Below are 26,039 nucleotides of genomic sequence, written 5' to 3' on the forward strand. Positions count from 1 at the left end.
TGTCACCTCTGCTGTGCCGTGTGCTGTTACCTCTGCTCTGCCGATGTCAGCTCTGTTCTCACTGCAGAGCTGTGTGTGATTAGAAGAGCAGACTCTCAATTACACACAATCCTAGAGGTGGCATCTCAGGAGAGCTATGTCTCACCCATGGATCCTAACAGCTCATTTACATTTATGAAAAAAATGTTTCTCTGGAATATGATATCGGATAGCAGATCTCAAGGTGGTGGTGTATTCAGCTGCCTCTGACCTGTGGCTTATATGGATGGCTCAGGAAGGCGATCACTGACACATTCCCTTTACATTCTACATGAGTAATGACAAGTTTTGGCCACTAGATGTCAGTAGAACACAATCACGATACAAGGAGCTTTTTTTCTCATTAGAATCAGGAAGGATTCTCTCTAGTTCCTGTCACATTTCCACCAATCACGGTGTCCTAGGGATGCTATGAGTGACGGCTCTGTCCTGTGGGATCGAGGGCTGGCCGAGCTGTCGGGATTGTGAATGACGGCTCTGTCATTCTGTGGGATCGAGGGCTGGCCGAGCTGTCGGGATTGTGAGTGACGGCTGTCGTTCTGTGGGATCGAGGGCTGGCCGAGCTGTCGGGATTGTGAGTGACGGCTCTGTCTTTCTGTGGGATCGAGGGCTGGCCGAGCTGTCGGGATTGTGAGTGACGGCTCTGTCGTTCTGTGGGATCGAGGGCTGGCCGAGCTGTCAGGATTGTGAGTGACGGCTCTGTTGTTCTGTGGGATCGAGGGCTGACCGAGCTGTCGGGATTGTGAGTGATGGCTCTGTTGTTCTGTGGGATCGAGGGCTCGCCGAGCTGTCGGGATTGTGAATGACGGCTCAGTCGTTCTGTGGGATCGAGGGCATGCCGAGCTGTCGGGATTGTGAGTGACGACTCTGTCGTTCTGTGGGATCGAGGGCTGGCCGAGCCGTCGGGATTGTGAGTGACGGCTCTGTCTTTCTGTGGGATCGAGGGCTGGCCGAGCTGTCGGGATTGTGAGTGACGGCTCTGTCATTCTGTGGGATTGAGGGCTCGCCGAGCTGTCAGGATTGTGAGTGACGGCTCTGTCATTCTGTGGGATCGAGGGCTGGCCGAGCTGTCGGGATTGTGAATGACGGCTCTGTCTTTCTGTGGGATCGAGGGCTGGCCGAGCTGTCGGGATTGTGAGTGACGGCTCTGTCATTCTGTGGGATTGAGGGCTCGCCGAGCTGTCAGGATTGTGAGTGACGGCTCTGTCATTCTGTGGGATCGAGGGCTGGCCGAGCTGTCGGGATTGTGAGTGACGGCTCTGTCATTCTGTGGGATTGAGGGCTCGCCGAGCTGTCAGGATTGTGAGTGACGGCTCTGTCATTCTGTGGGATCGAGGGCTGGCCGAGCTGTCGGGATTGTGAGTGACGGCTCTGTCATTCTGTGGGATTGAGGGCTCGCCGAGCTGTCAGGATTGTGAGTGACGGCTCTGTCATTCTGTGGGATCGAGGGCTGGCCGAGCTGTCGGGATTGTGAGTGACGGCTCTGTCATTCTGTGGGATCGAGGGCTGGCCGAGCTGTCAGGATTGTGAGTGATGGCTCTGTTGTTCTGTGGGATCGAGGGCTCGCCGAGCTGTCGGGATTGTGAATGACGGCTCAGTCGTTCTGTGGGATCGAGGGCATGCCGAGCTGTCAGGATTGTGAGTGACGGCTCTGTCATTCTGTGGGATCGAGGGCTGGCCGAGCTGTCGGGATTGTGAATGACGGCTCTGTCTTTCTGTGGGATCGAGGGCTGGCCGAGCTGTCGGGATTGTGAGTGACGGCTCTGTCATTCTGTGGGATTGAGGGCTCGCCGAGCTGTCAGGATTGTGAGTGACGGCTCTGTCATTCTGTGGGATCGAGGGCTGGCCGAGCTGTCGGGATTGTGAGTGACGGCTCTGTCATTCTGTGGGATTGAGGGCTCGCCGAGCTGTCAGGATTGTGAGTGACGGCTCTGTCATTCTGTGGGATCGAGGGCTGGCCGAGCTGTCGGGATTGTGAATGACGGCTCTGTCTTTCTGTGGGATCGAGGGCTGGCCGAGCTGTCGGGATTGTGAGTGACGGCTCTGTCATTCTGTGGGATTGAGGGCTCGCCGAGCTGTCAGGATTGTGAGTGACGGCTCTGTCATTCTGTGGGATCGAGGGCTGGCCGAGCTGTCGGGATTGTGAGTGACGGCTCTGTCATTCTGTGGGATTGAGGGCTCGCCGAGCTGTCAGGATTGTGAGTGACGGCTCTGTCATTCTGTGGGATCGAGGGCTGGCCGAGCTGTCGGGATTGTGAGTGACGGCTCTGTCATTCTGTGGGATTGAGGGCTCGCCGAGCTGTCAGGATTGTGAGTGACGGCTCTGTCATTCTGTGGGATCGAGGGCTGGCCGAGCTGTCGGGATTGTGAGTGACGGCTCTGTCATTCTGTGGGATCGAGGGCTGGCCGAGCTGTCAGGATTGTGAGTGATGGCTCTGTTGTTCTGTGGGATCGAGGGCTCGCCGAGCTGTCGGGATTGTGAATGACGGCTCTGTCTTTCTGTGGGATCGAGGGCTGGCCGAGCTGTCGGGATTGTGAGTGACGGCTCTGTCATTCTGTGGGATTGAGGGCTCGCCGAGCTGTCAGGATTGTGAGTGACGGCTCTGTCATTCTGTGGGATCGAGGGCTGGCCGAGCTGTCGGGATTGTGAGTGACGGCTCTGTCATTCTGTGGGATTGAGGGCTCGCCGAGCTGTCAGGATTGTGAGTGACGGCTCTGTCATTCTGTGGGATCGAGGGCTGGCCGAGCTGTCGGGATTGTGAGTGACGGCTCTGTCATTCTGTGGGATCGAGGGCTGGCCGAGCTGTCAGGATTGTGAGTGATGGCTCTGTTGTTCTGTGGGATCGAGGGCTCGCCGAGCTGTCGGGATTGTGAATGACGGCTCAGTCGTTCTGTGGGATCGAGGGCATGCCGAGCTGTCGGGATTGTGAGTGACGACTCTGTCGTTCTGTGGGATCGAGGGCTCGCCGAGCTGTCGGGATTGTGAATGACGGCTCAGTCATTCTGTGGGATCGAGGGCATGCCGAGCTGTCGGGATTGTGAGTGACGGCTCTGTCGTTCTGTGGGATCGAGGGCTGGCCGAGCTGTCGGGATTGTGAGTGACGGCTCTGTCTTTCTGTGGGATCGAGGGCTGGCCGAGCTGTCGGGATTGTGAGTGACGGCTCTGTCATTCTGTGGGATTGAGGGCTCGCCGAGCTGTCAGGATTGTGAATGACGGCTCTGTCATTCTGTGGGATCGAGGGCTGGCCGAGCTGTCGGGATTGTGAGTGACGGCTCTGTCATCCTATGGGATCGAGGACTGACCGAGCTGTCGGGATTGTGAGTGACAGCTCTGCCGCCCAATCTGAGACCCAGGTGTGAGTGTTATGATTGACAGCTCTGCCGTCCTATGTTGCTGGTCTGTGGGATCTGCTCCTGGAGTCCTCCATTCTGGGTGATTACACGGCTATTTAGCACGGACAGTGGTCGGACCATTGACAATTGTAGCTTTGCTCCTGTGGGGTGTATTTTTTTATGTTTAACCCCTTAGTGACGGAGCCAAATTTTTGAAATTTGACCAGTGTCCCTTTATGTGGTAATAACTCTGGAACGCTTCAACAAATCCCAATGATTTGGAGATTGTTTTTTCATGACACATTGTACTTTATGATAACGGTAAGTTTAGGTCAATATGTTTTGTTTTTATTTATAAAAAATATCAGAAATTTGAGAAAAATGTTAAAAAATTAGCAATTTTCAAACTTTGCTTATCCCTTTAATCTATATAGTCATACCACAGAAAAACATTCATAAACAACATTTTCCACATGTCTGATTTTACATCAGCACCATTTGTAAAATGTTCTTTTATTTTGTTCGCATTTTAGGTTTAAAAATGTAGCAGTAATTTTTCATTTTATCAAGGAAATTTACAAAAATTTTTTTTTTTTTAGGGACCTATACAGGTTTGAAGTGACTTTGGGGGTGCTATATATTGGAAAACCCCCAAAAGTGATACCATTTTAAAAACAGCACCCCCTGACATATTGAAAACTGCAGTCAGGTAGTTTATTAACCCTACAGGTCATTTTCAGGAATTAATGCAAAGTTGCATGACAGAAATGAAAAAGTGTATTTTTACCACCTAAATGCCGCTAACTTCTGAACAGGTTACAACAGCCGTCAGGCTTTAAGGCCGCTATTTGGCTGTGAATTGCCATGGCAAACATCAGGACCACCCAATCATGATCTCAGGGTGCCGATGGGCATAAAGAGGGAGAAGCCACACTCTGTTAACCATTTATATGATGTTGTCACTATTAACAGCAGCATCTAACATGATTTGGACTGTGCAAACTGATCGTGGCTGATGCAGCAAGTTGTCTTCTATACTGTACAGCCGACAGCTGCTGGATTGTCACCTGTATGGGGATGCTATTCTCTTATATCTCACGTCAGTTAAAACACGTATTGGTGGTCATTAAGGGGTTAATCTGGTTTTTATTAAAAAGAAATTTAGAACAATCCAGTAACAAAGGATTCAACAACATAACGATTACGGAATGCAAAAAGAAATTTCATTTACAGCTGTATATCAGGACCTGTAGCCAACAGATCCCAAAAAATAGAACTTTCAGGTCAAAAGTCATTTCCAATCAAGTCCAACTAAATCCATGGTGAATGTAGGAATCCCCTGTCCATGGAGTCTGTACGACCTTTGGCGATACATATGAAGTTTCCGCTGAAAGAGAGCGACCCAAACCAGAGAAGCTAGGTCACTCTAAAGAATGGTGTGAACACGAAAGGAAAGAACGGGACGAAGAAGAGAAAAGGACTCAGGAGAGGGGGGAGGAACCGTGAAGTCTGACATAAAAGGGGGCAACTTGCACCCCTAAAATGACGTCCATCTAACCCGTATTGTTCGATCTATCTTCCTTATGGCATAGAAAAGAGGGATTGAAAATCCTGAGAGTCCATATACAAAATCCAAGGACTCCAAACCTGCAGATATTTCTCCATTGAACCATTAACCTCCGCGCACAATTCCTCCATACTTTGAAGGCTGGTCATCTCCTTAACCCATTGACATATTCGGAGATTGGGAGGATTTCCAATGTCTCGGGATCACAGTGCGCGCAGCAGTTAAGCAGAATCTTACGATCCCCTTTTTTCTGGAACCGAAACGAGCCCGGGAGGATAGATAATAAAGCCACCTGGGGGGAGTTGGTCACCGAGTGACCGCTAATGGCTTGGTAAGCGGAAAAGACAGAATCCCAAAATGGCTTAACATGATTACATCCCCATCAAATGTGTAGCATGATGGTACCTCTCTCTACTCCTCAACGCTAGCACCTATCGGAGAAGGAGGGAAAAGCGGCGTGTAAGACATCAGGACAGCGATACCACCTGGTGAGAATTTTGTAATTCTTTTCCTGTGCGGCACAGGCGATATAGAATTTATGTGAATATACAAACGCCTACTTCCACTCCACCTCCGATATATCAACTCCCGACCCACCTCTCCACGTACCTGGGGAACGCGTCTTTGGTATTTTGGTTCAAAAGAGAGTATACTAAGCAGACATCATGTGCAGGTGCCGACCCCAACAGGAAAAGCTTTTCAAACGGCGTAGGAAAGAAGGAGTCTGAGCCTGTGCCTTCTGGAGACGAGAAGAAGGATTTTAGTTGTAGGTATTCCAACCAATCAGAAGGGCTCCTGCCCTCTATCGGCTGCACTGATTCTAAATCGGGCATGGCTGAACCCTTGAGAAAATGAAAGCATCTAGTATTGTCCCTTCTCTCCCACCCAAGAAAACAATCCCTCTCCACCGTGGGGGAAACTCCAGATTAGAGAAGAGAGGTGTAAGCGGTCCACTGCCTAATGAGAGAGAGCGCCTCTGTGGGTCTCCAGATCCCATCCTCTAAGTGTATCTTTAAGAAGGTCAGCTTCAGAACGGAATTGAACTCTACTTTTAGGGCTGATCCAAGGGAGGTGTGGGATGTATTTTTTTATGTTTTCTAGGATTCGCCAATTACTACTGAAACTTTTAAGGGTTTTTCCTCAGCTCGCTAAACCAGTTGTAGATTCAATTTTTCTACCACATTCAGGCCTTGGTTCAGGAATATGAAAGTTTTGTTTTAAACATCTTTTTATTGGTTTAACAAAGAGAACTAACATTTCATGTGACTGATATGATCAAGCATTATTAGTTTCTCACATTTTAAGTTTGATCTTACTAATCGTAAATTCACATCTCATATATTACTGCTTGATACTTGTTGCTATGCAGTAAACCAGGTAGTATTCGTCTAAGTTTTATTGCTTAAACTCATGAGTCCCAGACAAAATCTTTGACGTAGATGCCTGGAAAAGATGTGCACATCAGTCGTAACAAAATACACACTTTTAACTGAGTAGAAAGAATAAAAGGTAGGTAGAGACGTAGAGTGGATAGAAGGGGGAGTAATTAAGGGTGGGATGGAGTAGGAATTCCAGTCAGGGGGTGATGTCCATTCGGCAGGGGGTTTTGCCCTATTGTCTGAATGGTCAACCAATGTTTCTCCAAGTTTAGTTGGTCTTAGGGCAATTTGATAAATTTTACGAAGGGTTTAGTAGTTTTAAGCATTCATCTGTTTCTCTAAAGAGTGTCCACCGCGCCCAGGTCAATCTGAATTTACCTATCTTAAAGGTCGTGCTGGCTATTATTTCTTCTATGTAATATATTTGTTTCACCTTGTGCAACCATTCTGCCAGGGTAGGACAGTCCTGTGATAACCAATGTAAGGGGATTCGCATTTTGGCTGCTGCTAAGAAATACATAAGACATTTTTTATGTTTGTATTGTGCAAGATCGCTTGACCAGTTTAGAAAAATCAATTTCAAGGATGGGGGGTTTGGAAGCTGACAAAGTTGCAATTTTAAGCACTTTCCTCCAGAACGGTTGAATATTTTCGCACTGCCACCATATGTGTAAATAAGATCCCCTCTCCCCGAAAAATCTCCAACAATTAGAGGGTGCATCAGGCTGCCACTTCTTTCTAGTGTCAGGGGTGGTGTACCACCTAGTAAGGACTTTGTAAGAATTTTCTTGGACCCTCACACAGCCAGAAGGATCATGCGAGTTTTTATATATCTTTTCAACCTCCCAATCTTGCAATACAACCTTAAGGTCCCTCTCCCATTTCATTATAAACGCTCGTTTAGCAGAGGTTGAGTGGGCCAGGAGCATCTGGTAAAGCTTACCCAACACGCCCCTTGGTTTATTTCTCTGAGTCAGCAACTTTTCAAAAGCGGTCAACTCTCTGTGCGGAAGTCCAGATTGTAAATACGATCTGATCGAGTTTTTGAGCCTGTTGTAATGAAGAAAGTTAATAGGATAGTGTGGAAATCTCATTTGTAAATCTTGCAGAGGGAGGATCACACCATCCTCCATGAAAGCATCTAGGCTTTTGTTTATTTTATGTAGAGTCTGTGTCCTTAAGAAAAGGGCGATCTAAATAGAGGCCAGGTAGGTCCCCTACTTTTATCAGGGGTGATGGAAGTGGCATTAGTGAGGATGAGAATCTGGCCCAGGTCCTGATTAAATTTTTTGTTATTGCATTTGGGGAGAGAACCTTCTTTATAAAACCCTTTGGCGAGTGATGGATAGTAGAGATTGGTACTGACAGTGACTCGCTAGCAGTCCAATTGATTAATAGCGACAAAGTTGCCACTGCGTGGTATTTTTGTGGGTCCGGTAATCCTATACCCCTTTATGTTTAGGTAGGGAAAGAGTATTATAGCTTATTCTAGGTCTTAAGTCCCCCCATATATACTTCCCAAAAAGAGATCGGACCTTCTGAATAAACGTGTCAGGGACTTTAATTGGCAGCATTCTGGATATATAACTATACTTGGGTAAAATAAATCCTTTGATGAGATTTTTTTCTTCCTATCCAGGAAATATAGGGTGATCTCCACGACTTAATGGCTTCAAGAGTATCCTCGAGAAGGGATACAAAGTTGAGTGAGAAAAGGGAGTTCCAGTGAGGACTCCGTTTAATACCTAAATACTTAATATATTTAGAGTTCCATTTTATTGGGAATTTAGCTTTCAAATGTTGGATTGTTGTATGTCGAATATTTATCCCCATCGCCTCAGACTTCTCTAGATTAATCTTAAAGTTCGATAACTCTTCAAATGCCTCAAACCTCTCCAACATCGCCGGAATTTCTTTTTCAGGTTCCGATAGGAGCAAGAGAAGGTCGTCTGCGAACGCCGCTCCTACATGTGAGGAGTCCGAGATCTCGATACCCCCTATTGCTGGATGCTGTCTAATACTCTGAATTAACGTCTCGATGGTTAGGACAAATAAAGCTGGTGAAAGGGGGCAGCCCTGACGTGTGCCGTTTTTGATCTCAAAGGGTGGAGAAAAATCCCCGTTTACCCTTACTTTCGCAGACGGTGACTTATACATTTGAAAAATGGCGTCTATAACTTTGGGAGGAAAACCAAACCTCGCGAGAGTCTCACGCATGATGGTCCAGTCCACCCTGTCAAGCGCTTCCTCTGCGGCGGTGCCCATTAAGACTAGGGGTTTGTGGTGGCTGTGCGCATGCTGCATCAGGTACAGTACTCTAAGGGAGTTGTCTCTTCCCTCCCTACCCCTGACAAAACCTACTTGCTCAGGTGAGATGAGTGTGTCGAGGATCAGGCCTATCCTTGTGGCTAACATCTTTGCAAATATTTTTAGGTCATTATTTAATAGTGAGATCGGCCTGTAATTACTGCATAGTTCGGGGTCTCTACCTTCTTTGTGTATTAAGGATATGTGTGCTTGCAGTGTCTGTCCTGCAAAGGTCGCACCCCCCAGTACACCATTGCACAGCTTCAATAAATCCGGACTCAACGTTTCCTGAAAAGTCTTATAATAGGATGCCGGGAGGCCATCTGGACCAGGGCTCTTGCCCATAGGACAGTCCGACTGGGTAGACTGGAGTTCCCCTATCGTGAAAGGGGCTGTCAGCTCCTGTTGTTGTGTTTCAGATAAGGTAGGGAGGTTTATAGATTGCAGGAATTCCTTTATATTCACTCGTCTTTTTTCTAACTGTTCTACATTCTCTCCTGGTCGCAAATCATACAAGGTGGAATAGTACTCCCTGAAAGCTGAAGCTATCCCGTCTGGGTTTGTAATTTTGGCTCCATCCGACCCCTTTACCGTATATATAAGAGTTAATAACATGCTAATGACAGTTGTCATCCCATTGTACACAATAATCCAATATATATGGGAAAACACATGGATAAATATGACCTATCGCATACTTAAGCACAAAACACGTGAGCAAAGCTCCAAAAACAAGCGACAAAAGGTCCACACTTAATATCATAAAATGTAAGTTTATTAGTGTTGATAATTACATATATCAAAAGACAATGGACAGGTAGGGGTACAGGGACAATGCAGTGTCATAACCAAAACAAAATGGGCATAGCAGCAAAGGGGGCTGGAACTGGAGAGCCGGTCTGAGGTAATAACAATATAATGATATACACACAGATCCACTATGTCCTCAAATAGAGATGTCTTACAAATATAGCGCTCACTCCACACAAATGTGCAAATTAACCATAGGGGGCGCCACAATAGTGGTATAAGAACCAAATGTAATATACCTGAGGACAACTCCCAGCGGCTTCCAGTGTCCAAGCACCCACCCCGACGCGCGTTTCGGAGGGTTAGTCCTTCATCAGGGGGCATAACCAGTGAAATGAAGATGCCAGTTAAATACCGGAGAAACCGGAAGTGGCGGCGCCATCTGACCGAAAGTGACGCATCCGCGATCACAGCAGCCGCGGTCACGAGCGGCATCAAGCCACAGGGGAGCACCATGGCAACCACTGAGGCTGGGAGACGCCGAAGACCGTGCGGGAGCGGGGGAGCCGGACGCGCATGCGCCACATCAGCGGCGCAGCCACAGGGAATACAAGAGAAGTGCTGATGATGACACAATTGGAATATAAATCTGTGGCAATATGACATTACTGGGATAACATGGGGGTATACATGGGGGTATATAACGTCCAAAATGAAGGAAAATCAAGAGACATAGTATCATATAAGCAATAACACCAAAGGTATCACCGCTTCGAATACATAGAATATATACTCGGACCATAAAAATAGGCCCCAAAATAGCAATATAGCAATGTATGGTATAAAACATAATCAAACAATAAATAGCTAAATAATAATAATTCATTGGTGATACAAACAAATATACCGTATAGCAACTAATTAGCATAATGCATATGACATTCTCCAAGTGTGGACAAAAAGAGCAAAAGCTGTATATCCATGTGATAATAGAAAACAAGGGCGAAGGAGGAGGGGAAAAGGGAAGGGAAGAACAGGCAAGGGAGGGGGGGAAACAATCAGCATCTCATTCAGGTAGTTGGAATCCACTACTAATGGTGTGTTTTTATCATGTTTTTAATTCCTTTTTTCTTTCCTCTTCTTGATTTAGTTTCTTACATTATGATATCGCCAACTCTGTGTCGGTTGCCCGGTGGATTCCAACTACCTGAATGAGATGCTGATTGTTTCCCCCCCTCCCTTGCCTGTTCTTCCCTTCCCTTTTCCCCTCCTCCTTCGCCCTTGTTTTCTATTATCACATGGATATGCAGCTTTTGCTCTTTTTGTCCACACTTGGAGTATGTCATATGCATTATGCTAATTAGTTGCTATACGGTATATTTGTTTGTATCACCAATGAATTATTATTATTTAGCTATTTATTGTTTGATTATGTTTTATACCATACATTGCTATATTGCTATTTTGGGGCCTATTTTTATGGTCCGAGTATATATTCTATGTATTCGAAGCGGTGATACCTTTGGTGTTATTGCTTATATGATACTATGTCTCTTGATTTTCCTTCATTTTGGACGTTATATACCCCCATGTATACCCCCATGTTATCCCAGTAATGTCATATTGCCACAGATTTATATTCCAATTGTGTCATTATCAGCACTTCTCTTGTATTCCCTGTGGCTGCGCCGCTGAAGTGGCGCATGCGCGTCCGGCTCCCCCGCTCCCGCACGGTCTTCAGCGTCTCCCAGCCTCAGTGGTTGCCATGGCGCTCCCCTGTGGCTTGACGCCGACGCCGCTCGTGACCGCGGCTGCTGTGATTGCGGATGCGTCACTTCTGGTCAGATGGCGCCGCCACTTCCAGTTTCTCCGGTATTTAACTGGCATCTTCATTTCATTGGTTATGTCCCCTGATGAAGGACTAACCCTCCGAAACGCGCATCGGGGTGGGTGCTTGGACACTGGAAGCCGCTGGAAGTTGTCCTCAGGTATATTACATTTGGTTCTTATACCACTATTGTGGCGCCCCCTATGGTTAATTTGCACATTTGTGTGGAGTGAGCGCTATATTTGTAAGACATCTCTATTTGAGGACATAGTGGATCTGTGTGTGTATCATTATATTTTTATTACCTCAGACCGGCTCTCCAGTTCCAGCCCCCTTTGCTGCTATGCCCATTTTGTTTTGGTTATGACACTGCATTGTCCCTGTACCCCTACCTGTCCATTGTCTTTTGATATATGTAATTATCAACACTAATAAACTTACATTTTATGATATTAAGTGTGGACCTTTTGTCGCTTGTTTTTGGAGCTTTGCTCACGTGTTTTGTGCATATATATATAAGAGATCTAGCCTTACACTTTTTAATCAAGGTTGTCATAAATTTTGACATTTTGTCTCCATGAGCAAATACCCTGTGTTTCCATCTAGTATAAATTTTTATTGAGTCTTTGTTCAGTAAGTCTCTAAGAGATTGTCTCTTCTGTGAGAGGAGAGCTAAGGCCTCAAGGTCCAGTGTCATTCTATGATCTCGTTCTAGTGTTTGGATCTCTTTATAAAGAGTGTCGTTTTTTTCTTTTCTGCTTTTATTCTTATGCGAGGCCATAGAAATCAATTCACCTCTTATTACGGCCTTGTGGGCCTCCCAGATAGTAGAAAATGGAATATTTTCACTCAAGTTGATCTCAAAGTACTCTTGAATTTTCTATTTTATTTCTGGAGGGTTCATCTGCAATTAAAGTTTCGTTTAACCTCCAAGGGATATTATTTGGTCTATGGCCTATCATAAGTTTGTTTATTAAGATGGAGTGGTCGGAGTGAACGCTCGGAATTATTTGTGAGTCTTTCAGATGTAAAGACATCTGGAATGGGATAAAAAGATAGTCAATTCTACTATAAGACGATTGCGCTTGTGAGAAATGTGAGAAGTCTCGTACAGTGGGGTGGAGAAATCTCCAAGTATCAGTCAGTTGGTTCAGATGTAGGGTTGTTCGGATGCGTGTTAGTGCATTCTTAGGAACACTAGATTTCCCAGTAGAGGAGTCTATTGGTGGTTCAAGAGGAACATTCAGGTCACCTCCCAGGATCAAAGTGCCCTCTACAAATTGACTGGTCTCTCTCATAATTCTGGAAAACCTGGTGTCTTGTTTTGTGTTGGGGGCATATACACACTGTTACAGAACCACTCAGCACCTAGAATATGTTGTGCAGTTATATGTATGGATAATAGGTTCTATGTGAGATGCATGTCCCTAATGCATCAGCATTCCCCTTTTGTCCGCCCTCCCCCCACCTTTGTAATTTCCACAGTAAACATCGGCAGGCTCCGGCCACCTGCGGCTTTTGTAATGCATGTCTGGCCTGCCGCTTGTCTATTGGCCTGCCCTCTGTATCTGTGTGATATATTCTGTGTCCTGTGAGTAAAGTGTTGTCAGACTGGAAATACATGGAGAAGCAGTGATCTTTTATATGCGCCCATGTAACCAAGGAATTCCAGCCAGCGTCATTCATTCAGACTCCAGCCAAAGCAGAGCGGACCTCTGAAAACACGGGGTGGTACTGAAAGAGGTACCCCAGCTTGGTAGACCCCGTTACACACACCCTATCGTGACCAGTTTGTGTGCCAACTTCCCCTTTATGAAAATATATCTACCATCTCTGTCATGAACCATGTCGATATACTGAAATGGTGTATTTTTTGCAAGAGGGATTGCCACTCCCCTCCCCTTCCTGGAAGAGGAAAACGAGTGGAACCATGTATTATAGTAGTGTTTCTCAAAACTCTGGGTTTTTTCCTGTATAAAGTGGGTCTCCTGCAGGAGTGCAATGTCAGCCCCCAATTTCTTAATATGTGCCAATACCTGAGCTCTTTTAATTGGGGTGTTCAGAGCTCTTACGTTGTATGATGCTATTGTCGTTTCTTGCATACATACGATCAGCCATGTCGGGTCAGTGGGCGCCGGGGCTCAGGACAAGATGAAAGGTGATTTGCCGATGGACATGGGAAAGGTTGGGGAGGGGAAGAGAGAAAGGTAAAAGACAAAAACATTAGCATATATTCAACAAAAAGGGCTTGTTGCCCTAAATTAATGTAATAAGCAAAATTACAAATACCACTGTAATACCCATCAGGGAGTGTAAAGGAGAAAACATGACAATTTTTCAGTTTGTTCCATATGTTAACTAGGCAGTCACTGTGGATCAGCTTAAAGGATCCATACAGAGATGGTTAGGAGACAAGGGTCCCTAATTCAATCGCTGGAGGAATGCTGCTTCCCTGCTTGTCTTTTTCTGCTTCTTTGTTCTTTAGAGTTGCTCGCTCTTCTCCAGGGTTCTTGCAATGGCAGATCCAGTAGACTGAAATTAGTGCGGGCGAGACGAAGATCAGGCAGCGAGTCGAGTTGAATACCCAGCTCTGCACATACTTTGGCGATGTCGGAAGATGACTTAACTGTAAATCTCTTGCCATCTGCTGTGATGAATAGACCGAATGGGAAAAGCCATCTGAAAGGGAACTGTCTCTGCTTGAGGGCGTCCGTAAAGGGTTTCAGTAAGATTCTCTTAGACAAGGTTGATGGTGCCAGATCCTGGAAAACACGAATTGTAGAGCCTTTATATTCCAATGAGCTTAGTGCCCTTGTCTTTGAGAATTCTCTCTTTCATGCGGAAGTCCAGAATTCTGCAAATTATATCTGTAGGGAATTCTGATTGTTTGGGCTTGGGTTTTAGTGCCCTATGTGCTCTCTCAAGAATTAACATCTTTCCTTCTTCTGTGTCCAGCATAGGCAGAAAGAGTTCATAAAGAATGGCTGGTACATCCTCCCGGTCGGTCGCCTCCGGCACTCCCCGGACTCTGAGATTGTTTCTTCTGTTTTCAATATCTTCCATTGCAGTATAGAGAGAATTGATATGATCTTCCTGTTGCTGAAGGCCCGTTTTTAGATCCCCAGCGAAGGCGGACAGCTTCGACTGCGCCTCCTCCACTCTGCTGCCAATCTGCTGAATGTCCTTTTTAATTGTAGATAAATCTTTCGCAAGGGGGGGGCCAAGGCTGAGGACAAAATACTTTTAATGAAGCTTCTAGAAATAGGTTTATCCGAGTCCGCAGTGTCAGAAGGATCCTCCTGCGATTTCTCCAAATCTGGGTCATCACCTGGGTCCTTATACTGCGATGGCCCTTCTTTGGGTCCACTTTGTTTTGTGATAAATTTTTCCATCTTTTTGGTTGTTTGTGACCCACTATTAGCGTTTGGGTCAGCTGATCTACCAATCTTGACCATGGTCCGTTTTTGCTGAAAAAAAAAAGCACTGGTGATGTAGTAAGTTTCGCCACTAAAAACCGTGGGCAGGTATCCGGACTGTTAAATATAATATCTCTCGGCAGAAGTGAGACGAGAGATCAGAGAGATTCCTCAGCTGGCACTTTCCAAATGCACCACTAGATGGGGATCACTCCCCTTTTCCTTACAAGCCTTTCAGTGACCACTAGTGTACTTTATAGCATGGATAAGAAAGAAAGAAAAAAATAATAATAAAATAATTGCCTAACAGCAGCTTGGCGGTTCATTCAGCAGTGAGCATTATTTTATGAGAGAGAAAGTAGCCTCCCTATGACTCATGAGAGTCCCAGGTCTCCCCATCTCCATGGAACTTTCATATATGTACCTCCCCGGTGGGCATAATGTCAGTTCTTTACATCATCACAGGAACGGAAAGACTGAGCGGTTGTTCAGAGAAATAGTGCTCAACAAAGCAGAGATAGGTGTCGTGCATAGCGTTGCCTCTAATGTTGAACATGAATGCTCTTATTTGGAGCTTCCAGCTATGATCGCTGCTGCATATATCTTCCTCCAGGGGAGGGGGAGAGCAACTGCTGCTGGGGAGAGTGGGCTTTATATTGTGCCATGAAACTACAAGTCAATCTGGCCTCAGGGCCTAATGGTGGGTCTATTAGTGGGTCCCAGCGCCACCTGTTTCTTCCCACTTTACTCGGGCAGATTGTCGCCCCTCTGCTTCACCCGTCACCCACCTAGTGGATGTTGGTCAATCCTCTGTAAAGGCCGCGTGCAGGCAGAGCTCAGGTCAGTAATAGGAGTAGGGATGTTTCCTCACCCACAGTAGGGGAGTAGGAGGGATCTTCTTGTCTATAGCTGTGAAAGCAGCCTGGTAGCCATATTGGGATCTTATTATCTTCTGTGATGAATATCTTTGGATTAAATGGTCCAGGGGTCCAAGTTAGGTCTCAAAATGTTCCAGGGGAGATAGTGAATAATCCTATGGTGAAGTGGAACCTCAAAGTCCGCTTTTGAGTTGCTTTTCAGGGAAATCCTGTGGGAGCTCCAGACTCCTGCTTCCTCACATGGCAAGAGCTAGGCCACACCCCAGGAATATGAAAGTTGATGCTTTTTCACGCAGCCTTGATTCAGTTTCTCCTCTGTCCTCCATTCTTCAGAGTATTGTGGTTTCTATGGTAATCTCAGAATTGGAAGAAGAGATTCGTAAAGTCCAGTTGTTGGCTCCTTCCGCTACTCCAGGGTCCAAGCTATTTGTGCCTTTGTACCTGAGGCTGGTTTCACATTTGCGTTTCATGCAGCAGCATCGGCCTGCGCACGGCCGCCGCTAAGCCCCACCCCCTGCCACGCCTCCTCCGGTAGCTCCGCCTAGGGGCGCATGACGCTACATGTGACCTGCGTCCCCTATCTTTATCAATGGGGATGCAGGCTGTGCGCAGATATGCGTTTTCCGGCGCATGCACCCTTTTGATGGTGCGCCGAGCGCACCAAAATGCAAACACGGTGTGTTTGGCGAAGGTTGGCGCATCGTCAAAAGGGCGCATGCGCCGGCAAATGCATATCTGCGCACGGCCTGCGTCCCCAATGCTAAAGATAGGGGACGCAGGTCGCATGCAGCGTCATGCGTCTCTAGGCGGAGCTACTGAAGGAGGCGCGGCAGGGGGCAGGGCTCGGCCGTGCGCAGGCCGACGCTGCTGCATGAAACACAAATGTGAAACCAGCCTAACATTGTGGGTGTTAGGCCAGGGTCACACTTGCGAGAAACTCTCATGAGTGTCGTGTCTCAATACCCGGCACTGCCGCCGGCACTTGGACCGGAGCACTCAGCTGCATAGAAATACATGCAGCCACCCATTGTGGTCCCAAGTGCCGGTGACAGTGCCTGGTATTGAGACGCGAGACTCGTGCGAGTTTCTCCCAAGTGTGACCCCGACCTTACAGGAATTTCATGATTCCATCTCGAGTGGTCCTACTGCAATCAAAGCTACACAGAAAGCCATTTCCAGACTCTTGGTGGTTGTCTATGATTAATTGGCTCTTGCCAATTCTAGTAAGACCATGGACTCCTCCATCCGTGGGTTTCATCACAAATTTGACTTTGTCTGGTGGGAAAACAGTTATTTGGGTGGTGGTTAACGGATTCAACAAACAAGCTCATTTTGTTCCATTATCTGGGTTACTGAACGCAGAACCATTCTCTGGGTTGTTTGTTATTCGTGTGCTGAGATTGCATGGGATCCCTCTGAACAGTGTATGTGATGGGGGGTGCAATTTGTCGCCAAGTTCTGGAGGGTGTTTTATAGTAAATTCAGCATTGATTTGTCATTTTCCACTGCTTACCACCCTGAAACTAATGATAAGACAGGAAAAACCAATTGTGGGAACAAATTCTTAAGCGTTTTGTTGCGGCTCAGCAGGAGGACTGGTCTTAGTTTTTACTTCTCGCGGAGTTTGCATTTAACAATCAAGGTCAATCAGTCCACTGGAAGCTCTCCTTTTTAGTAATTATGGTTTTCATCCTCATTTTGAATTCTTCTAGGAGGAGTTCTGGGTGTCCTGGAGTAGAGGTTGCTGGACAGAGACTGATGTCTGGAGGAAGGTTACATAGGTGGAAAAAAGACCCCTATCCATCATGCTCAGCTTTTCTCCACCAATTATATGTTTGTCACTAAATTATCTGTATCCCGCAATGTTGTGTGTGCGGAGGAAATCATCTGGCCCTTTTCAGAAGAATTTTGGGTTGACTCAGCTTGACCAGAAACTGAAGGCTGATAGGAAATGTTCGGCGGTCTCATATTCATGTTCAGTGAAGTTGGGTCCTAAGGTTATTGGCCCATATGAGATTTTGGAGGTAGTTAATGCGGTGGCCTTTAGATTTAAACTTCCTCCGTCTTTCGAATCCAGAATGTGTTACATCATCCCATTGCTAAAGGTTTGTCCCTTCTGGCTTGTCTCCATCATCCCCGTCCCATCGTCAAGGACCGTATTGAGTATGAGGTACAAAAGATTGTTGATTCTCGGAAAATCCTGGGTGCCAGATCATGCCGTGAAGGCTGGTAGTCTGGTCAAGGTCTTCCATGGTAGTTTTCCTGGGAAGCCTGGGAGTCTGGTGTCCCCCCAGAAGAAGGGGCACTGTCGTGACTCCACCACTTGCTCACAGCGCCCTTAGGACACCGTAACAGCTCTGCAGTCCTATGGGATTGAGGATGAGCTGAGCTGTCAGGATTGTGAATGACCTCTTTACCACCCAATCTGAGGTTGAGGTATGAGTATTGTGAATGACAGCTCAGCCGTCCTCCCTGGCTGGGTCTTTTGGGATCTCCTGCAGATAAATTGCTAACATTAGAATTGGCTAACCAACTCTCTCCATCTGTATATGACACGCCCCAGAGGCCGTGGGATACTCGGTACCGGGCCCACTAACTTCAATGGGAGATGTCACAGAGGCGGTGACCCGGTCCGTGGCCCCAGGCGGTCATGTAAAAGGGGTAGAATTGAATGCGGAATAAGTTTATGTAGTGATTTGTGACGCCAGTTGGAGTGTTCGACTGTAGTATAGCCGGCACTGCAGATGATCCCTGGGGGAGTAGATGGTGATGGCAGTGCAGATGTTAAACCCTCTCCAACCAGGGCAGACCCCCAGAGATTGTGATGCAAGTAGAAGGCACGGCGTAATCAGGCAGGAGACCAGGAAAGTCACTTTATCATTTACTGTAGTTCAGGTGCAGTTCAGAGGAGATATTACAACTCTCACCAGGTTACAGTCTGCTCTGGAGAATGGGAGTTATCTTTCCCTGCTGTGACTCAGTGTAAGCTTCCTGCTATTCTAATCCCTTCTGGGACCAAGGCTTCCCGGAGTTTAGAACTTCCCAGTATTGCCTCTACTCACTGTGTATTTTGCCTTCAGCAACTTGCAGCTTGAATCCTGTGTGAAGCAGCTCAACTTCCCACTTGCACTATCCTTCACTAATCCTAGGTTATTGCAGTATTTCTGAGGGAAAACACTTTACTGCTGGTTGTATAATCCCACGCAGTCTCTCAGCTTACCACCCTGCTCTGAAAGCATGGATGGTCTAGGGGCTGGTTCCCTGATGCTTCTTTAGCTGTACTCCTGGATCGAGCACATGTCTTAACATGGCTTCCAAGAGTGTTCTTCCTCGTTCTTCACTGAAATAACAACTCATGACTCCTCCCCCTCCCAGTTAGGGCATGTCTGCAAAGCTCTAAGCTTCAGACAAGTAAGGGAGTGAGGTGAATTGTGTGTGTGTTGTGGAATCTGGCAGAGAAAGCATAACTCCCATTGCTTACAAAACACATACAAAACAGTACATATTTAACCCTTTTGTGGTGATAAAGATGCAGGGTGCCACATATATTTAACAAAACAAATGCAAGATACGAAGTTCCAGCTAGATGCTATTCTTAATACCAAAACTGAGAGAGCTTTGACCTGGACTAAAGCTACATTTTATAGACATGCTAACAAACCTAATAGGATGCTAGCCCGGAAGCTTAAAGCTCAACTCTACGTCATATCCTCTATAAAAAATCCTAATGGGCAAATTTCAGCCCATCCTGATACGATCTACAACACTTTTCATGCGTATTATCAAAACCTGTGTTCTGCCCCGCAACCTCCCCCTCCGTTGCTACTAGAGTCTTTTCTTACAGTAATAATCTTCACCTTCCCAAAATTACTGACTCCACAGCACAGCATCTCCAGCGAGATATCTCGGAAGAGGAAATAGCCTCAATAATTAAAAAATTCAAAAAAGGAAAAGCACCTGGGCCAGATGGTCTCACGGCAGTTTATTATAAAAAATTTAGCGAGACTCTTATACCTTATATAAAAAGTTTCTGTAACTTGCCCTTACATGGTGCACAAACACCTCCGGAGTTTTATATAGCACATGTTACCATGATCCCTAAGCCCAAAAGGGATCATCTACTCACAAAAAATTATAGACCTATATCACTTCTCAATAGAGATGTAAAACTTTTTACATCCATTATAGCCGAAAGGATTAATAGCATCCTCCTCCCTTACCTCATTCATCGAGATCAGGTTGGTTTTATACCTATGAGACAGGCGCCGGATAACATAAGAAGGTCGTTAAATATCATTACCACAACTAATCTTTGCCGAAAGCGACTTCTATTGCTTGCCCTGGATATCGAAAAAGCTTTCGACACGGCCTCCTGGACATACTTTAAGGTTTTATCTAAATTTGGGTTCTCCCCTAAACTGAGTGCCTTAGGCCTGTTTCACACTTCCGTTTTTCCCCGTCAGTCAAAAGCCGCCAATTTTTTTAAAAAAACGGATCTGCCAAAAAAGGGGCGGATCCGTTTTTTCCCCCAATAGACTTACATTATTGGCGGATCTTGACTGACGGTCGTCCGTCCCACCTGTTTTTTTACGGTTCCGCCAAGATTTTCGCGGCTCCCGGGCGGATGAGACGGACCCTGCAACTTTTTTTGCTTTGACGGTCCGGGATTTTGAACTGCGCATGCCCGGAATTTTAACCCATAAATGCCGGTCCGAGAGCCGCTAAAATCTCTCTCTCATTTAAACCCGCGACATCGCGGCGATCTCGCTCATGTAAAAGCCCGCGACATCGCGGCGACCATTGAAGCCCGCAAGATCGCAGCGATCTCGTGCTTGGAAGATCTCATGGAAGCCCGCGATATCGCAGCGATACATTGAAGCCCGTGAGATCACAATAATGAAGGCCGCGGTCACTTTAAATGACGCCGCTTTCCACATTCCATGGATCCATGGTCCGCTGTCATCCGTACATCACTGAACGGCGACGGACTAGTTTTTTTCACCTTTGGCGGATTTCAGCTGACCGCCGACAACGGAAGTGTGAAAGAGGCCTTAAGTTGTTACATGATAAACCTATTGCCTATTTAAAACTCCCTGCACCGCAGCCCTCTCCAATAAACATTCAGAGGGTACCAGGCAGGGCTACCCGTTATCCCCGGCCCTTTTTCCACTCGCTATGGAACCTGTTGTGGAGGCTATAAGGAGAAACCGAAACATATTGGGTCCTGAAGATCTGGGAGATCAATATAAAGTTAGCCTATATGCAGATGACCTCCCTAAAATGCTAACTAGCCCTCATACTAGACTCCCCCCACCTATTTCCCCTTTTACATGAATTTGAAAAAAATCTCAGGTCTCAAAATAAATATAGATAAATCTGAAGCGTTATTTGTAAACTTCCCAAAAATGGCGCAAAATAATACACCATCCCAATTCAGATTAATATGTAAAGAACATTTTTTAACCTACCTTGGTATTAACAGCTAATAGGACAACATTGTTTAAATGGAATTATACCCCATTGATTCAGAGTTTTCAAGCAGATTTAAATAGGTGGTCTTCTGTGAAACTGTCTTGGCTTGGTGGGATGCATACAATAGAAATGGTATCTTTGCCTTGTTTCCTTTATCTTTTTAGATCACTCCCGATTAGGATACCAACCAGAATGTTCGCTCATTTACACTCAATGATGACCAAGTTCCTATGGATGGGGAAAAGACCTAGAATTGCGCAAAAGACCATGTTCCTCCACAGGAAAATAGGAGGCTTATCGCTACCTAAATTTGCACTTTACTATAAATCAGCACAGACTGCCCAACTAATTAATACTTGCTCACAGAATAATACACCGATTGGTTCACTTGGAACCTTTTCTTTCTAGGCCGTACTCAATAGCTGGCCTAATGTGGTCCATGGAGCGATTGTCACAGAATCTGATAAATATGGCCCCTTTCACGGTTCATTCGTTAATGTTATGGAGGAAAGTATGAAGCCGGGTGCGGTGAAACGCGCGTCGGGGCTCTTGTGCATTTCCCCAACTTCTCTGCTCTGGCTACTGTGCCTCAAGGTAATGTTCAGATCAGCTGGATTTTAGCTATTCACTTCTGATTCACTGTATGTGCACTTATTATTGGTCTGCCAACCATAGCACTTACATGAGACTATAGCCGTTCATCTAATATTTAACATCTAATATCTGTGCAGCACTATTGGGGAATGCGTGTTTCTTAAGTACTACTTATTCCATCTTTTTTAGTACTTATATGTTTGGCTGTATATTCTGAATACCCTGTCTTTTATGACTATCGCTTGCAATAAAGTTTATTATCTTTTCTAAAGAGACCCCTATTTTTGGTTCTAATTTCTATGGTAATTTAATCGATCGAGGAGTGACTTCACTTGGATTTATTATATTAAGTAGAGTTGAGCGACTTTTGGTTTTTTAGGGTCGCGTTTCGTTTCGTGAAACCCGACTTTTCCAAAAGTCGGGTCGAGCAAGATCGTCCGATTATAGGGAAAAGTCGGGGTCGTCCCGAAACACGAAACCCAATGTAAGTCAATGGGGAATAAAAGTCGGTAGTGAGAGGAGGACAGGAAACACACCTACAAGTGCCCATTTGAATGCCAAAAGCATCAATTCTTCTTACTTAAGCTTGTCAACCTTAATTAACTTCATAATACAAGTTACGCACTGAAAAATGGGGGTTATTTGGCTAAAGTTGTGGGGGGGGGAGGGCTGGCTGCAGGTTTTCATGTGCCCTGGGCGAAAGAGCGCCCCTTTAACACATACCACAACTCATCATGCTCCGATACGGCAGAGAAATAGCGGTATAGTACAATGAAAAATACCTCACTTTTTACATCTCATGACGAGGCCCATCTATTTCTCCATACAGAATCATTGGTCCCATATAATGTTTGAAACAGTATATGATGAGCTCCACATAATGCTACAGTATATGTTGGTCCCCATGGATGAAGCTCCACTGTCTTATGGGCCCAAATAATGCTCCAAACATAATGGGCCCCATTTCTAATGCTCTAGTGTATAATGGGACCTGTAAATGCTGCTCCAGTGTCTGATGTCCACCTTTGGAATGTTCCAGTGTATGGTGGGCCCCATCTATCATTCTCCAGAGTATAGTGCTCCCCAAAAATTGCTGTCCCAACATTGAAAACAATCAAATAAGTCTCCTCGCTAGGGAATCCCTGTACTTGTCTGGACAGGTGCTGTAGCTTGCTTAACAGCTCGCCAGCCGTTCTCACGCCCAGTATGGATTGCACGTGATTGCACAAAGGTTAGAAAGGGTACCGTATCCCTGGATAACATGTATGGATAGCGTACACATTCAAAATATATGTCTCAGGAGGCAGGCTCAGACGGTGTCAGGCACAGTATGGATTGCACGTGATTGCACAAAGGTTAGAAAGGGTACCGTATCCCCGGATAACATGTATGGATAGCGTACACATTCAAAATATATGTCTCAGGAGGCAGGCTCAGACGGTGTCAGGCACAGTATGGATTTGACGGCCCAGATTACACAGCGGAGGAGCAGGGAGAGGTAAAGATTGCAAATGCTGGGGCCCTGCCCAAGCAAGGGGGGCCCACTCGTGGGCGTCGGTACTGGCACTGGGCCCCTCATAGTACAGCAGTGTGTCTGACGGCGGGTGTGCACCACCACCATCAGAGACACTTGATTGCACTATGAGGGACCCTGTGCCAGTGCCCGCGCCCAAGAGTCGGCCTACCCACCTGTCCAGGGCAACGGCACTCGCACGGTGTCGTGCGGTAGGTGGTGACCCCGGCCATGGGGGGGGAGGCAGCACAGTTAGGGAGTTTTAGAAAGTGGCATATGTTGATGTTGGACATTCAGCTGATGCAAAAGGCGAAATAGGTGAAGTACCAGGAAGAGGTGGACCAAAGCAAGCCATTTTTCTGTCACCCTATGTGTCATCAGGGGAAGGTGGGACAAAATCCTTGGAAACCCATGCGTGGTTCATTTTAATGAAGGTTAGATCATCCACATTTTGGGTTGACAGACGGGTCCTTTTTTCTGTCAGGATTGATCCAGCTGCACTGAAGACTCTTTCCGATAGCACACTTGCAGCTGGGCAAGCGAGCTCCTGTAAGGCATATTGGGCCAATTCAGGCCAGGTGTCCAGTTTAGCGGCCCAATAGTCAAAGGGGAATGACCTGTGTGGGAGAACATCGATATGGGAGGAAAAGTAGTTTGTAACCATAGTTGACAACTGCTGTCTCCTGTCACTTTCCATCGATGCTGTATTACCAGTTGTGTGAGCGGTATTTGAAAAATCAGTCCACAACATTGTCATGAAACCCCTGTCTCCAACGCCACTTCTGCTGTGTGCACCACGAACACCTATGCCAAGCTGCCCCCGGCCCGTACGGCTCGTGTGAGAACCATCACCGCTGCTGTGTGCTGGGAATGCCTCAAGCAACCGATTTACCAGAGTTGCTTGTTTATTAGCCAATATTAGGTCAAGGTTCTCCTGTGGCATGATGTTTTGTAATTTGCCTTTATAGCGTGGATCCAGGATGCTGGCCAACCAGTAGTCGTCATCGTTCATCATTTTGGCAATGCGGGGGTCCCTTTTTAGGATCCGCAAGGCATAATCTGACATGTGGGCCAATGTTCCCGGTGTCAATGATGCACTGCGAGTGCTGGGTGGAGGAGCACTTTCTGGCAAATCCACATCCCTCCAGTCACGCACAAACCCTGTACCAGACCTTGTCACGCCAACATTTTCACTTGCCCCACGAGATGCATCCTCCTCCCCTAAGTAATCATCCCCATCATCCTCCTCCTCCTCCTCTTCTTCCTCCACCTCGTCCAGGAGAGGTCCCTGAGCAGACAATGGCTGAATGTCATCAAGGATTCCCTCCTCCTCTTCCTCCTCATCAACATTGGCTGCAGACGCCTGCTCCTTAAGGTGCGTCAAAGTTTGCATGAGCAGACGCATAAGTGGGATGCTCATGCTTAGGATGGCGTCGTCTGCGCTTACCAGCCGTGTGCATTCCTCAAAACACTGAAGGACTTTACAAAGGTCTTTCAGCTTCGACCACTGCACACCTGTCAACTCCATGTCTGCTCTCAAAGTGCCTGGCCGTGTATCCTCCCACAAATGCATTATGGCCTGCCTCTGCTCTCACAGCCGCTCCACCATGTGCAGGGTGGAGTTCCACCTTGTTGCAATGTCGATAATGAGGCGGTGGTTGGGAAGGTGGAGCAATCGCTGCAGCTTCTGCATACGAACGGAGTGTACAGGCGACCGGCGGATGTGCGCGCACAGTCTTCGCACCTTCTGGAGCAGGGCTGTTAACTCCGGATAATTATTGAGGAAGCACTGCACCACCAGGTTCAAGGTGTGAGCCAAGCAAGGTATGTGGCTGAGTTTTGAAAGGGCTATGGCTGCCACAAAATTACGGCCGTTATCACTAACTACCTTGCCTGCCTCAAGATGTACACTGCCCAGCCATGACTCAGTTTGTCGCTTCAAGTACTCGGCCAGCACCTCGGCGGTGTGTCTGTCGCCCAAACACATCATCTGCAACACAGCCTGCTGACGCTTTCCACTAGCTGCTCGATAGGGGGACACATCGTGTGCAACAGTGGCAGCTGCAGATGGAGTGCTCGTACGACTGCGCTCTGTGGACGAGCTTTCGCTTCTGGAGGAGGAGGAGGAGGAGGAGGGTCGAACGCCTACAGCCAACTGTTTCCTATACCGTGGGCTAGGCAGCACTGTCCCACCACCGCTGTCCCCTGTGGACCCTGCATCCACCACATTAACCCAGTGCGCAGTGATGGACACGTAACGGCCCTGGCCATGCCGACTGGACCATGCATCAGTTGTGAGGTGCACCTTTCCGCTCACTGACTGCTTGAGTGCATGGACAATGCGGTCTTTCACATGATGGTGGAGGGCTGGGATGGATTTGCGAGAGAAGAAGTGGCGACTGGGTAGGTCATAGCGTGGTACTGCATAGGCCATGAGTTCGCGGAAAGCTGTGCTTTCCACCAACCGAAAGGGCATCATCTCAAACGAGATTAGTTTGGCAATGTGGGCGTTCAAACCCAGTGTACGCGGATGAGAGACTGAGTACTTTCTTGACCTACTCATAGTGTCTGGGAGGGTGAGCTGGACTTGAGAGCTGCATATGGTGGAAGTAGCGGTGGACAGGGCGGACTGAGAGAGGGTTGATGATGGTGATGGAGTTGGTGTTCTTTCTGATGGCCTAGAATCAGTCTTTCGTTGATATAACAGTGGGATTCCCTGACTGCTGTGGTCTTGCAACGACACCTCAACATTTGCTGCTGTGCTAACCGGTGGGCTTACAGTGGGGGAAACAATGTAGCGTTGCTGACTACCTTCGTTGTGATCAGTTGCACATGTGGCACTTGAGGTTTGGTGTTGTGTCCACGCTTGCAAGTGCATGCTGGTTAAATGTCTAAGCATGCAACTGGTATTCAAATTTTTCAGATTTTTCCCTCGGCTAAAGGTCTTTGCGCACTTCTTGCAG

At 46.8% G+C, this 26,039-nt stretch overlaps 1 long non-coding RNA gene across 1 annotated transcript; it reads left to right on the plus strand.

The window, feature by feature from the left end:
* Nucleotides 1-455: 455 nt before the first annotated feature.
* On the plus strand, nt 456-21,838 carry LOC141073530 (uncharacterized). Its single transcript, XR_012226979.1, has 3 exons — nt 456-3,693; nt 8,241-8,625; nt 21,134-21,838. It is a non-coding gene; the product is annotated as an uncharacterized lncRNA (long non-coding RNA).
* Nucleotides 21,839-26,039: the final 4,201 nt, after the last annotated feature.

The sequence above is a fragment of the Dendrobates tinctorius genome, unplaced genomic scaffold (genome assembly GCF_039654945.1).
Source record: "Dendrobates tinctorius isolate UK_male_01 unplaced genomic scaffold, ASM3965494v1 ptg000305l, whole genome shotgun sequence".
NCBI lineage: Eukaryota > Metazoa > Chordata > Amphibia > Anura > Dendrobatidae > Dendrobates > Dendrobates tinctorius.